Below are 15,817 nucleotides of genomic sequence, written 5' to 3' on the forward strand. Positions count from 1 at the left end.
AGTGTTGTTCACCCAGACATTTGTTTTGTTGAGAATAACAATCGCAGCATGTGCAGCTTCACCCCAGAAAGTTGCGGGAGTTCCTGATTCATCAAGCATAGCACGAGCCTTTTGTTGGACTGTTCTGTTCATTCTTTCCACAACTCCATTTTGCTGAGGAGTTCTAGCTGTAGAGAATTCTCTTCTTATCCCATGTTCTTCACAGAAATCGAAAAATTCATTTGAGGTAAACCCCCCACCTCTGTCGGATCTGAGGCACTTAATTTTGTGACCTGATTCATTTTCCACCAAGGCTTTGAAGGATTTGAATTTTTCGAATGCTTCATCTTTGTGCTTCATAAGTCCTAGCCAGACAAACCTGGAGAAATCGTCAATGAATAATATCAAGTATTCTTCTCCTCTAGGTGTTGTTTTCCTGAATGGACCGCATGTATCTGTATGAACTAGCTCAAGAGGCATGCTAGCTGATCCTTCCTTCTCTGGAAAGTTAGTTCTGGTTTTTTTTCCAAACTGACATGATTTTCATATGGTGTTGTCAGGAATTTTGATATCTGGAAGATCGCGAACTGCCTGATATTTGCATGCTTTCCTTATTTGTGAAAAGCTTAGATGCCCCAATCTCCGATGCCATAACCAGTGCTCATCATTCTTGCTCAGATAGCATTGTTGTTGTCCTTATTCAAATATGTACAGATTATTTGGAGTTCTTTTGCCTTTGATCACTGTTTTACCTGTATCAAGATCACGAACAAGACATCCATTTGATCTGAATATAACCTCGGTTCTTTGATCACACATCTGCCTGACACTTAGAAGATTATGCTTCAATCCATCAACATACAAAACATTTCCAGCCTTGACCTTTTCTTTTAACTGAGCAATGCCTTTTCCTTTTATAGTTGCAGGAGTATCATTTCCAAAAGAGACTTTCTTTCCCTTTTCTAGAGCAGAATAAGACTCAAGTTTTTCTTTATCACCTGTCATATGCTTCGAACATCCACTGTCAATGTACCATAGATTTTCCTGTCCCTCTGCATAAAATGCTATCCCACATCTTTCTGTTTGTGGTTCCTTTATTCTCCATGTTTTGGTGCTTGAGGCTTGTTCCTTTTTCTGTTGTAACCTGCTCCTGCATTCAAAGTCTTCATGACCAAAATTATTGCAAATAGAGCATTCAACTTCATTTTCAAGAACCGAAAAGTTGTTATAGGTTATTTTTGTAATTCCTGTCATACTTCTTTGTTTTTGAGCTTCCCTAGTCATGATCGTTTTATATGCAACACATTGAGCTGCTTTGTGACCAAAGTTATGGCAAGAAAAGCATTGTCCATTGAAGAAACTTCTGCGGTTATCGAATCTACCAGCCAACTGATTGTAATTTCTATTTTCATCTATTCTTGAACCAAATTGAGAAGATTTTACCTGTGGCTGGTTGTAGCTTTTGTTCACCCTTAAGATGGATTGCCCCTGATAGTTTCTGTTTGTAATTCGTCCCTGCTTTACCTGATGATCTTCATTGTGCTTTTGCTCATTTCTTCTTGCTGCATCAAGATAACTTTTTGAGGTGGATGCTTGAGAAGTTTCTCCATTATAGCCCAGACTTGTCTTGTTTAGTGGAGACCGCTGCACATTGATAATCTCATCCAAAGTTTCAGATCCTTTGACAAACTTGAGATTAATAGCTTTTGTTTTCTCAATCTCTTTTCTAAGACCAACAATTTCACCTTCTAATTTTTCAAGATGTTTTTCCTTTTCATCAATTTGAAATTGTAGAGTATCAATGATCATGTTCTTTTCTTCTATACCTCTCTTGAGTCTAGTAATTTCATCATAAAGGTTATCCACATCTATAGCATCCATATAATCATCATCTTCAAATGCCATTAACAACTTATATTCATTACCTTGTTCATCTTCATCACTGTTTGATAGACCATCACTATCTGCATGAGTGTAGTAGCTTTTCTTATTTGCGTTATGTTTCTTGTTCCATCTAGTAGGTTCCTTTCCTTTATCCTTATAAGGACATTTTGCAGCATAATGACCTACTCTTCCACAAGCAAAGCATTTAAAAGGTAACTTACCTCTGAACCTTCCAGAACCCCTTTGAAGATTTCTGACAAAATTTGATTCTTCTTCCTCTTCTTCTGGGACGTGGCTTGCTTCATAATAATCTCCTTTGCCTGATGCCTTGAAAGCAGCTTCTCTTCTGTCTGATGGACCTCCCTTTCTCATTTCATAAGCAGTTAGAATTCCATGTAACTGAGACATAGTAAGAATTTGTAGATTTTCCTTTTCTTCTATTGCAGATACTTTAGATTCAAACTTGGGGGACAATGATCTTAGGACCTTTTCAACCACAATAGCCTCTTTTATTTCTTCACCAAAATTTTTCATACAATTAACAACCTCATCTACCCGAAGAAAATAGTTAGCCACACTTTCATCATTATACATTTTGAGAGTCTCATACTGAATTCTGAGAGTTTGAAGTTTAGCATGTTTTACCTGTTCGTCTCCTTCATAGCTCGTGACAATTTTGTCCCATATCTCTTTTGCGGATTTATAGTGCATTACCTTCATGAATTCTGATTGAGATATACATCCTAATAGAGTACTGACTGCTTTCGCATTTGTTTCATACTTCTTTTTCTCGGCTGCATCTGTAGGAGTAGCTGAAGGAAAAGCGTAGCCTGTCTCTACGATGTCCCAAACTTCTGTACCAAGAGATTGAAGATAGGCAGTAACTCTTACCTTCCAATAATTGAAGTTTGTCCCATAAAAAACCGGTGGCCTGATTGATGCTTCTCTCTCGTAGTTGAACATGATGAACGATCTACCTTCAAGCGATCAAGCTTCTCTGAAGGACCTGCTCTGATACCAATTGTTGGAAATAATACTGAGAGGGGGGGTGAATCAGTATTATCTAATTCTTTTAATAAATCTTCCTTATTTGTTCTTTGAATTAGTTTTGCATGTCAGTACCATAAAATAATGAGCATGAACAAAGAAAACAGATAGTCACACCAAAGAACACAAGAAGTAAGGTGGAAACCCAATGTTGGTGAAAACCACCTGCTGCAATATGTCTCTATCTTCTTTCAAATTAGAAACTCCTTTTACAATGGTTTTATACTGGTGCAGTCCTTTACCAGTACGCGGGCTGCAACCTGCAGAGAGCTACAACTCTCTCTCTCTCGTTTTCCAGTCTCTCCTGGAAGGGAGCTACAACCCCCTACTTCTTTTCATAAAGCATCAAATGATCATCAAGTACATAAAAGTTACAGTCCACTATAGTTATCAGATCAGCAATAACAGAACTAACCCAGAACACCTTATCAACAGAAAAATTCAGTCAACAGAATATTTTAAGACAGGTACGCAGTTTTCCCTTCTGTGACCTGCGTCGCTACGCAGTTCACCTCCTGCTTTCCTGCGTATACCCGCAGGGATCCTTCTGTCGAACTGCGTGCCCACGCACTGTTCCTTGAACCGTGCTGCGTACTATTACTGCAGGTACGCACCCAGAGACATTATCGCGCCGCGTACTGTTACTGCAGGGACGCACCCAAAAATACTATCGCGCCGCGTACTTTTACTATGCGGACGCACCTAAACCTTAGTCGCTCTGCGTACCCACGCAGCTCTCCTTCTTCTGCTCTGCGTACCCACGCAGGTCTCCTGTTTCTGCTCTGCGTACCGACGCAGATCTCCTGTTTCTGCTCTGCGTACCGACGCAGATCTCCTGTTTCTGCACTGCGTACCCACGCAGCTCTTCTGTTAAACACCTGCGGCCTTCTGATTAGGGCCGAATAGGCAGTCCACCAGAGTGGCACAGTTGCTCAGATCTGATCATGCGCTCGAGAGATCACCCTTCACAGATTCGCCTTCAACTTCCCTTTCATATAGATCAAGCTTTTAAGACCATAACCCAATATTTCAGATCTAAAGATATTCAATTGCAAAGATACTTAGCCAAGTGATCTCCTTTGCTTTATATAGGCAAGCTCCTCCTAAAATCATGGAACAATACCACGAGCCGCCACCATAATAACCCAATACCGTCGGCTAAATACCAAGAGTAACACATAAGAAAACCCCACATGTGAATTTCTTTGCCTTGAAATGTGTGCACTGGGGGTACGCACCTCCTGAACGGCTGGCCTGCGTATCTGGATGCGGTCCCTGTATGGTGTACCTGCGGATACGCACCTTCTGAACTGATTTCCTGCGTACTTCTTAATTTTCAACAAATTGATAGCCTTGCCACGGGAGTTGCCATCAAGTACAACATCTGTAACATATAGCCATACCAGAAACATAATGCCAACATCTACACAGTGAGTCTAGTAAGTAAAATATACTTTCAAGGCTCTGTATGGTGAGTCCACTCCAAGGGTTCCTCCAGTGTGGAAAAGGTAAGGCCATGGCTCTTTGTAAAATCTCTAATAAATTGAGACATTCCAAAAACTCCATCCTTGTGCAAACCTTGGTTGAACAAATGTGGGACCAACAATTCCTATTGTTATAAAACCTCGTTACCCAAGAATAAGATTCCTAACAACAACTAAAACTATGGTTTCTTTTAGCATTATTGTGTGGCGATTTATATTTACTTTCATGGCAAGTCTTCAACGTTCATTGTGGAAAGAGCTACAGATTATGATGGATCGACTACTTGAGAGTTGATATCAAATGAGGTAGTTTTAGTCCAAATGAATAAAATATTATCCTTCAGATGCATATCATTGTAAGAAAAATGTTGGTTTAAGTTTCATCGACTTATTAGTTCTTGGTGCTGCATTAAAGGATTGACATTAAGATATATTTTAATCAATTAAATATGTGCAGGTGGGAATACGTAGTATTCCATCCACCTAGAATAATAGACAATGATATTTAAAATTACTACAACTCTTGGATAAAGAAATAGATTATTAAGGGTGAGATAATCTCAAATGATATTGAGGCTTCCAAATTACATATTAATTTTCCATGGTTCTTGTTCGAAGAATCTACAACTCTCGAAAATGAGAGTAAGTTGCTAAAAATTCAAGAATTTTAACCATCTCTAGAAACAAAAAAATGTAAGAAAAGTAATTTGCAATATATATTACAATGGCACAATGGTTTGGAAGTTCAAGTACTCCCCGTTTCACATACATTACATGGCTACAACATCTTGAACCCAATTTAAGGATCCTTTTGTTATAATCCAATTTCAGAAGAAAATAATTGACATACACTAGATCATTCATGAATGAGAGTGACTGCATGATATCCCTGAATATGCCGTTGTTAATTTATTCACATCATGAAACATTGGATCCCGTTAATCATGGTAACGTAGCTAGATTTTGGGAATCTAATTCCAACTATAATGGGATTGTTTCAGGATATTACAAGTGCTTATACAACAGTGAACAGTATAACCATGTCACTAAAAATAGTTACAACTATTTTCCTCCACTTTATGATGTGGGTGAAGAATCTGAAACCATTGATTTAAAATATAATGACAACAATTCACTAATATATTTGGAGCAAAACCCAAAAAATGAGATCAATATATCCCAATAAACATGAGCATAAAATGTGAACAAATTAATTTAAGATGCAAGAAGTGGAAACAATGATATAACCAATAAATTGAAGATAATAAGCCAAACACTAGGAACAGAGCATTTGTCAACATATACATTTTTGCAATACCACATTTCTCGTTCCTGAAATGTCTTTCTTGAAGATATAGAAGCTTCATTTACATCAAAATATGTCTGCCAAATCATGAAAACATTTACATAGGCTTACTGTTTTTAATCAAATGATTTAGAATATAAAACATAAGTATGAAAACAATGATCAAATTGGAGAAGGGGTATATTTTAAATGTATGTAACAACCAAATCCTGCATTCAAAAGCCTAGATTGTAGTTATACCCTCATCCAAGGTCTTTATGCGTAGCTCACTAAAGGTGTATCAAGGGGCTATTAGTCTCTTGTCTATAGAGTTGAACTATTTTTATTTGTAACTTAGCGAAATCGAAAATTTGTGCAGACAAATGGATTCTTATACTTTCACTGGGCCATCACAAATGAATAAAGTAAATAATATCAATCCCTTGGAAAAGGAAAGTTGAGAACAACAAATACCATGAAGAAAAAAAGAATCTAATGAGTTTAAGGGATAAAAAACATACCACCCATAACGAACCTTTCCATGCAAAGGTTATTCTATATTGGGCCACAACAAAACATTTCGATAGAAATTTCATGTAGCCTACTACTACAAAGGAAATTCAAACCCAAACTTGTTGTTCCACTTCTAATTTTACCCAAAATTACCTCATATTTAAAGGTATCACCATATCTTATACCAAACAAAATTCAAAAAAAAAAATTATCCTTTGGAGAAATAGGATCATCAAACAAAATTGAACCATACATATTAATGAACCTTATTTTATCTATTAATATTAGGATGAACCTATTTTTCGATTGGAAATAGAGAAAATTTCATAGATATTAACAAATACATATGCATTACCTATATTCAATTGAGTTAACAAAAATTAATAGCACCAACAGACGGATGATATTGTGTTTTTGGCAGAGATATTGTATCTCTTCCTCCAAACCTGAGGAAGTAGTGCATGAGACCCATGTCATTCAGTTAAAATTCCTTAGCAAGGTCCTTCTTGCAAGATATGATCAACTACATATCACTAGTTAAAATAAAATCATCAACATATAAGAAAATAATAAGCAATGTACCTTCTACCAATATGTGATTAAGGTTTGCATCCACTTCACCTTCAGTGAAGCCCAAATGAGTGAGATAACTATCGATCCTAGTTTGCCAAGCACAAGGTGCTTATTTGTGACCATACAATGCCCGCTTGAGTCTACACACATCAGACTCCCGATCAAATGTCTCAAAAACTTCTGGTTGCTCAATGTACACCTCCCCCTCAATAACCCCATTGATAAATGTTGTTTTTACATCCATTTGGTGGATCTTCCACCCCATCGTCCTAGCCAGAGCAAGAATTGATCTAATGGATGAGTACCTTGCTACAAGAGAAAAGGTATCCTCATAGTCAATTCCCTCAAGTTGATAGTACCCTTTAGCCATAAATATGGCCTTATACTTATCTATGCTTCCATCTACTGTCTACTTCACCTTGAAGATCCATCTCAAACCCACTATTGATTTATATGCTAGTCTTGGAACCACTTCCTAAACACTTTTCTTTACAATGGATTTGTATTCCTCCACCATTACATGAACCCATACAAGTTTCTCTACTTCTTCCTCAAAATAGGATGGCTCAGTCTCTGTAAGCTCAGTCATAAGAGCCATGTAGCCAGTGTACCTCTTAAGTGACATCCTTTTCCTGTGTAATTTTAAAAGAGATTCCACATTCTCCCTCACATCCTGCAAAAGTCTATCATCTTCCCTGGTTCTTTTTCTACCTTTTCCAGATGGTTCTACTTGAGTGAATGTCTACACTATCTTCTCCTCAATTTTTGGCTACTCAACAACTTCCTGAGGCTCCTCCTTTGGAGCTAAAAGTTCCTCTTCTCATGGGATCTAAAGCTCCCTCTCAAGAGAGTATCACATCAATTTCTCCTCATCAAAATTCACATCCCTTCGCACAACTATTATTCTGATGGATGGAAAGTATACACGGTAGATGTGGGGATTTTCTGTGTAACCCACAGATACCCCAATTCAGTGGTTAGGTCAATATTATTCGTTGATTCTTTCAAGACATGGCAGTAAACAAAGGCTCCAAGAATCCTAAAGTGTAACACATTCAACTTTCTGCTCGAGAAATCCTCCTCCAGTGTAATCATGCCAAGAATACAATGAGGACTTTCATTCTGCAAATAGGTTGTTGTATTAAATTCCTTAGCCCACAAATGTAGAGGTAGGACTTGTTCATGTAACATCACCCTCGCTACTTTCACAATGCTACAATTATTTCTCTCAGCCAACCCATTCTGCTATGGGTTGTGGGGTTCTGTCAACTCTCTTCAAATGCCTTCTTTCACACATAAATTTTTAAATTAATTCGACATATACTCACCTCCATCATCGATCCTGAGAGCCTTCACCTTCTTTCTATTTTCTTTCTCAACTAATGCCTTGAATTATATGAACTTGGAGAATGTCTCATCTTTCTTCCACATGAAGAAGATCTAACACTTCCATGAGTAGTCATCAATAAAAATGACAAAATATTTGTGTGTGGTAGTGGAGGCTATTGATAAAGGTCCACAAGAATCAAAGTGGATCATTTCTAAGATTGCAGGTGCTTTGTTGTCCCGATCATGGAATGTGGATTTTTTGTACTTCCCCAACGTACATCCTTTGCATTCATATTTCTTCTCAAGTTCTCGTTTAGGGAGGGAAGTGGTTATTTATTGTATAATATTCAAGGTTCCATGATGCAAATGGCCAAGTATTCTATGAAAAAGTTCACTGACATCACAGACCTTCACTTTCTCCACCTTAGTGCTTAATGCAACACAACCTTCCACATCTAGCTTATACATGTTCTTCACATCAACCCTGATCTGCTTCACATGTCCCGTGACTATGTGTCTCAGGAATTCTTTTCCTTTGTTGAAGATCACATCATAATCACGGTCTTCATAAACTACAACATAAATGAGATTTTTTTAGGCGTAGAACAAGTATCCTTCACCCTTTGAGGGGAGCCTCACTCCCTCTGAAAGGTGACTATACCAATACCAGTTGGGTTGTACCTTTTTTCATCACCTATCTTGATGTGCATATAGAGGTCTTTCTCATCCAGGTCATTGAAAAAATCTCTACACCTTGTCATTGGAACGATGCACTTGAGTCCATGTACAACACACTCCCCATCACTGTTTTGGACATCCATACGATATGCGTAAAGATAAGATCAAACTATGAAGACAAGGATTCACTTGCTCCTCCTCCTAAGGTCCTCTTCCTTTCCTTTTTGTGTGGAGCCTTTGGGGTATACTACCCATATTCATGACAATGGAAGCATTGAATTTTTGACAAATCTTCTTCTTTCCCCCTTGGCTAGATTCTGGTTTGTTTTGAGATTTCTTCCCTTTTCCCTTCTTTCCCTTTCCAACTAATGAAAATTTTTCTTCATCCTTTCCCTTGGATCATGTCCCATCTATGGTATTTCGTCTTATTTCCTCTTGTACCAAATCAAACCATAAGTGTTCCCAATTCGATAGTTTCTCCCTCCCGATCACTGAATCTTGATAGCCATACCAACTGTATGGAAGGCCTAGAAGGGCTAGGATTACCAATCATCCTCTGAAACAGTAAAACCAACTCCTACAAGTTCATCATGAACTTCTATGAACCTGCTCAGATACTAGGGGATAAAGTCATTGTTCTACATCTTGATATTTCAAAGTTTATCCCTAAGAGCAAGCTTCCTATGGTTACTACTATTCTGGAACAGATTTGTCAGTTACTACCACATTACATAAGGATTTTATTTTCCATGTAGATTGGTGACAATGTGGTCCCATACTCCCTCCAATATTATTCTCCTCACCTTGTCTACATCTTTTTTCCACTGAGCAAGGTTATGGGCATCATATTCCAGTAGTTTTGCAACATCTCTCTTGATGTATTATAGAAATCCATTTTCATCGAATAACTCCTCCATGTGATCCTTCCATGCGATGAAATTAGAGATTCCCTCCAAGACATACTCTAGCCTTAGATCGTTGATGGTTATCTTCTCAGCTCTGAAGAGATCCTACTAAACTTAACTACAAATTAGAATCTTCTGAGAAAAAAATTTGAAATTCCTACTTAATGTGAATCCTTCTCTGATACCATGTAGAAATTATGGTGTATATTTGAGATTGCTGATGCATTTTTTTCAGAATCACAAGACACAAACCTACTCCACTACTCTATGGAAGAATTCACAATTTAGAACAAAAATTACAGGCATTCAATAAGAAATAACACACATACACAAAATATTTTTCCTGGGGAAAGAAATCTGCTAAAAGCCCCAATGCCTTCTTGCATTAATCTAATGAATAGATATATATTACAATTTCTCTTCCCAACTAAGCACATCTTGCAAGTGAATAACCTATCTCTCTGCTCGCTGAGAAGCTCTGAACTAGACTTAGTTAATTTCTACCTCTTCTTCAACCCCTATTTCCCTGCATAATTCCTTGAGAAATTAGGCCCCTATTATTTATGAATTTTTCCAAAATGGATTGTGCAATTCCTAAGGTTGATCATCTGCCTGCATGTAACACCTATACACTCAAGACTTGTCTATAATTGGTGTTACACTACCTTGGAATCTCCATCACAACTAGGGAACGCAAATTATTGCATGCACTAGTTATTTTTGGTTGATTGAGCAATTAGCTAGATGATCACTAAGTATGACTAAAGTCCCACTACATAACTAACCTTCCACTAGTTTCTCCAATGGTTAGAACTAGCTCAACTGAAAAAAAACTTGAGATAACTGACTTTGATTGCTACAAATTAGCAATCAAACATGCTTAACTAAATTCTAACTCCTCCAACTTGAATTCACTACGTAAACTAGGTGACACAAGCAATGTCATACAAGTTAATTGCATCCAAGTCATCTATTGATGTGGATATTGAAATTTTCTCAATTTAATCAAGGAAAAATCAAATTGAGAATTTCCTATTGCAATTTTCAACAATCCTTCAGGTGAATCTAATCCATGTTGCTGATGACAGTCAGGAGTTCCAGCACTACAATGTGTTGATAACAACAACTAGAGGATAGAGGTAGTGTTGAAAATAAATGAAACAGTCAAAAAATACATATTAAAACAAAATCGATGGAGACCCTGAAAAGTGCTCCAACTATGTTACTGCCTATCCACATTCAACAAAAGTTTCTCCATCACTCTTCTCATGAAGAACACCTCTATTTCCAGCCTCCATTTCCCTAAATCCCATCAGTTGTTGTCATCTTCCACCGCTCCACTTCCCGAAGAACCCATGAACAATGTAAATACATACCCCTAATCCTTTACCTTTAGCTTTTATACTAGCGCCTCGTATTGAAAAATTTAAGACAAAATATTTATTTTATATAAAAAAATTATCTTAAAATCCCCCTCCATGTAGTAGTGTTGAATGCAATGACAGATAACTTGTCTCTAATAATATCAACAAAGATCAAAGGAAGATAAGAAGAATTGATGTCCGAGAAATCTTGCCAGGAAATTTTTTTGCGTTCTTAGATTTGACTACTCCAAAAAAAGGAGAGCCCAACAAGTTGTTGTCTTTATATAAGATAACATGAATAGTAAGTGAAATAGCAGACTTGGTATAGGCGCGACATAGTAGTATCCTATTAGGATGGGGTCCCCAGGGGTAGAATGGAATTAATTAGTCATTTTTTGTGACAAATTTTGTAAAAGATGTAAAGTCTCCACAAAATGTGGATGTAGAGTGCACAGTTAGATAGAGTCAAAGGGGCCTTAGCCCCTTATTTTTGGTCATCTTTTGGATTCTCCTATGGTCCGCAAACCATGGTATTTTATAAAGAAATAGTATAAATATATGAGTCTTAGCAAGTCTTATAAGGCGAGGAAGTAAGTATTGATAGAGAACTGGGTTCATTGAAGAGTTTTGGACAGGATCTAAGGCAGGAAGGCTCTGCTTCCTGTCCTTAGGTAGAGAAGTGAAGGCTTCGTAGTTGAGTGCGCAGAGGCCTGGGTACAATCCAAAACTGAGTGCGCGGACCCCTATAGTTGTGTGCGCAGGGTAGTTTGAGTCTGTAATAAGTGAATTGAAAATCAATAAAGATAGGTTTCCAGATAATTGCTTAGTATTTCCATTTGTATCTGTTTATGTTATATGTTGTCGATGAAAGACATGTTTAATGAAATAATTATCAAATTCTACGTGAATGTCTTAAATCCATATTAATAATGTACAAAATGAATTCTTAGCCACTTATGCAAAGTTTCAGATCGTTTCTCTTGTGTTTTCTGAAGAATAAAGTATATCTACGCGAACTCCTGTCTAGGGTTACTTTTCGATGCGCATAAGTAGGTAAATCGATTGTTAAGGGTCCAAAAGGACTAATTGTGGACCTTCGCGAAGGTTTGAAGGCTGCCTTTAACTGAGTTTTAGTAACGTGATGTAGAAGTTTATCGATCTACATGGAGGCAGATCCAAGGTATTGGAAGACATCACACTAGTCTTTGGGTGTAGAAACTTGGTTCTTGCATCCCCCCATACTGTTTGGGCGAGAATGAAGGTTGTGCTACGCAGGTTGTTGCCAAAGCAACCAATACTGTAGGGTTTTTTTGGTTGGTGCAACTAACTTTGAACCTGGGTTAGGACTCCCTAAGCCAACAAATAGTTTTGTTGCTAGGAATATGAACTGCTTAAAAGAAATGTGTGATGTCGTATCATTGGAAGCCGACCAAGAAAGAAATTGAAAAGTGGTTGGATCATAGGATTCATGAGTTCATGACGCAATAAAATAGGAATCCGTGCCTTTCAAAGGAAGAGTGGTTGAATAGATATATGTATACAAAGATACATGAAATCTCCTTCTCCACCTTCCCAATTGAACTGTAGGAGTGGTTAAATACATTGATAGACAGTTAAGGAAGGTGGAAGCTCGATAGTCCCATACTGTGGACTCTAAAATTAGTGCGATGACTAGAAGCCTCTGAAAAAGAGATCGCGTGGGCTATCGATCATTGGCTTGATCGAATTCCGAGAGGATTTGTCATAGAATTTGCAGTTGATACCTCAGTCAGCTATAGCGAAGCGGAGGGAAGATTCTTCAAAGGACCACGAGGTAAGTATTTGAGATCATTGAATACTTGGATTAAAATTCTATTATGTGAAAAATGGGTAATTCCATTACCTTGATGTTTGGAGCTACACGAAGTGGAAGATTATTTATAAATCTGGTAGGATCAAGACCAGAGTATATTAAATTGATTGGACCTCCCTTGAGCGATGACGAAGGGGCAGGACAAACTACACCACAAAGCACTGCTTAACTTATCACTCAGGAAATTCCTAGAACAAATCATCCATCCACTCCACCTTCACCTCCACCTCCAACTCCACCTCCATCGCATAGACCTTCACCCACACCTCCACCTCCACCTCCACCCTTCAACATGGCAAACGCAATGAAGATGTCGATCTTCAATGGCATAGGAAGTGAAGATCCATAGTACTTCTGGTTTGTTGCGAATGTTGTATGGACACCGCAACAAACCATTGATGACAATATAAAGAAGCCGCAGTTGGTTACTGCTTTGCAGGATCGTGCACTAACATTGTACATTAAGTACTGCACCGATAATCTTCATGCAATGCTCACAGAAACTAAGACGACTTTGAACAAAGAGTTTAGTAAGCCTAAATCTGACTCACAGTTGGTGATTGAATTTAAATAGATCATGATGAAGGTTGAGGAGATGCCTTGGGACTTTGATATAAGGCTGAAGTGCCAGATCAGATAGAGTAAAATGCAGATCTCAGATAGCCAGCATTGCAACTAGTTTATAATGTCTCTTTTGCCCCATTTGAGAGTTGCTTTGTCACAGTAGAAGATATACTCACAATTAGCAAGCCTACACCTAGAATTATAGAGTTTGAAGAAATACAAGGAGACTAAGCCTAGCATCAACACAAAAGTTTGGTGTTTGAAGTGCAAGGGCCACAGACATGATAAGGATCATTGTTTTGTGTCCGCAAATTATATTACATGGGGGGGTCAATTCTCCTTAGGCTAGAAGCCCCAACAGAGCCAAGCACGGGGGCCATGATATGGTGTGCCATTTGTCAAGTTACTGGGCAATGTGTGACGGATAACTCCCACTTGCTTTAGAAGTTTGTTCAAACACCTTAGCAGTTATTCTGTAATTTTTACAAATCTGTGGGCCACGATGAGCACCACTGTCGAAGGTATGAGCTGATGATGGAAAGAACCCCTATTTACCATATGAAATCATAGACTTAGCATCTATATCAAGATATCATAGGAGCACGCAGAGGTTTTCAGGGCCAAGGATGGGGCCGAGGAAGAGGACCTAGTAGAGGTCGCAGTCATATTATCTTCTACAACAGTGGACAACCGGTTACTATGTGCGAGAATGCCAGAATCCTACCCACCCATCATGTCAATACTTTAGACAGTTTGACCACGCCATAGAAGAATTCCAGGTGTCAATAGCTAAGATGCAAGAGAAGAAAACATAGACTTAGTAGCCTACACAGAATTTACAAATGATGCGGGCTGAGCCTCGCGAGGAAGATCAAATCATTAATATTGTGCTAAGAAGTGGAATGAAAAATGGCATTGATAATGGTAAACAGCTTGAAGAACATGGATGGGTCTGCAAAGCTCTGGAGAAAGAAGTTGGCTTTGATCTCAATAATGGTGAGGAAACATTTATGGAAGCCAGAACAAGATGCAAAAAATAAGTGTGCCAGTAGTGGTTGATCCTTCTGTACTCCCTACGTTTTTGTAGACCTGCATGAAGATGTTGCACGATAACAAGGCTGTGGAAAGACTGCAAGAATTAATAAATAAATGCACCAGTAAAGAGAAGGTCCTTGATGAACATCGCGCGGTCAGAAAGATTGGTAAGCATAAGGCACAAACAGGGAGAGAGATGTGACTAGCAGTGTAGATAGCAGATTATGCAATGGATCAGGTCATCTTGGATCTAGAGTAAGATGCGAATGTTCTACCGAAATAGACATGGGAAAGTATGGGGAGACCTGCACTGTCGTGGTCTCTGATTCTGCTCAGGATGGTGAATCATCAGAAAATCATCCCCATGGGATGGTTTTATGGAGTAACAATCGATATTGATGGTGCGAGTGCAGTAGTGGACTTCGAAGTTATAGAAATTGTCTATGACAGTAATCCTTACCCCATGCTCCTGGGAATCAACTGGGCTATTGATATGAATGGGGTCATTAATCTGAATAAAAGGAGAATGTCATTTGAAATAAAGTCACTTCGGGTTATAGCGCCACTAGACCCTGCAGAGGGAGCACATTATACCGAACCAGTCTGTGATTATGAAGAAAGTGACAATAAGCTGGATCAAATCTACAAGATAACTACGCGAGATCAAGGAAGGATCAATCAACAATAAATGGGCGGATAGCATGGGACTGGGAAAGTTCTAGTACTTCTAATTCAAATGAGGAATTAGAGAAATGGCAGAATCTCTTACATGAAGTTTCTACATTGCGATGCAACATGATGATGAAATCATTGCATTGTGTTTCGTTGGAGGTAAGAAAGTTACCTTATTATGATGGTTTAACTGATGTAGTTCTATTTTTAGAGAATTTGAGGGCAAAGTCATTGAGGACCACCACTTTCAAGCATTGGAGTTGGCACTGCGCACTATGCCTGAACGATGGTGGGGTACGCATAAGGATAGTTTTGTTGGATGGAGAAATTATAGAAGAATCATGAAGCTACGATTTCAGCATGCGAATGCTAGAATGATTGAGAAGTACAATGAGAAGGATGATTCATGTGATCACCTAGAAAGATGGGCTAAGACATGGTGAACATAACTGCAGCAAGAATGGGTACACATATTTTGTCATACCTTGGATACAATTCCCATCAAATAGTATCTTGAAATGGAGCTCCGCCATGGCACTACAAAATGGGATGTATTGAAGGAAGGTTTCCTATTGACTTTCAGTTTTGAAGACAGATTTGCAAGCATCAATGAAGCACTCCAAGATATTAAAGCGGTTATCTTTAGAACACCG

Source organism: Pinus tabuliformis, chromosome 7 (assembly GCF_031772625.1).
Source record: "Pinus tabuliformis cultivar Carrire ecotype Pingquan chromosome 7, CPIR1, whole genome shotgun sequence".
Lineage (NCBI taxonomy): Eukaryota > Viridiplantae > Streptophyta > Pinopsida > Pinales > Pinaceae > Pinus > Pinus tabuliformis.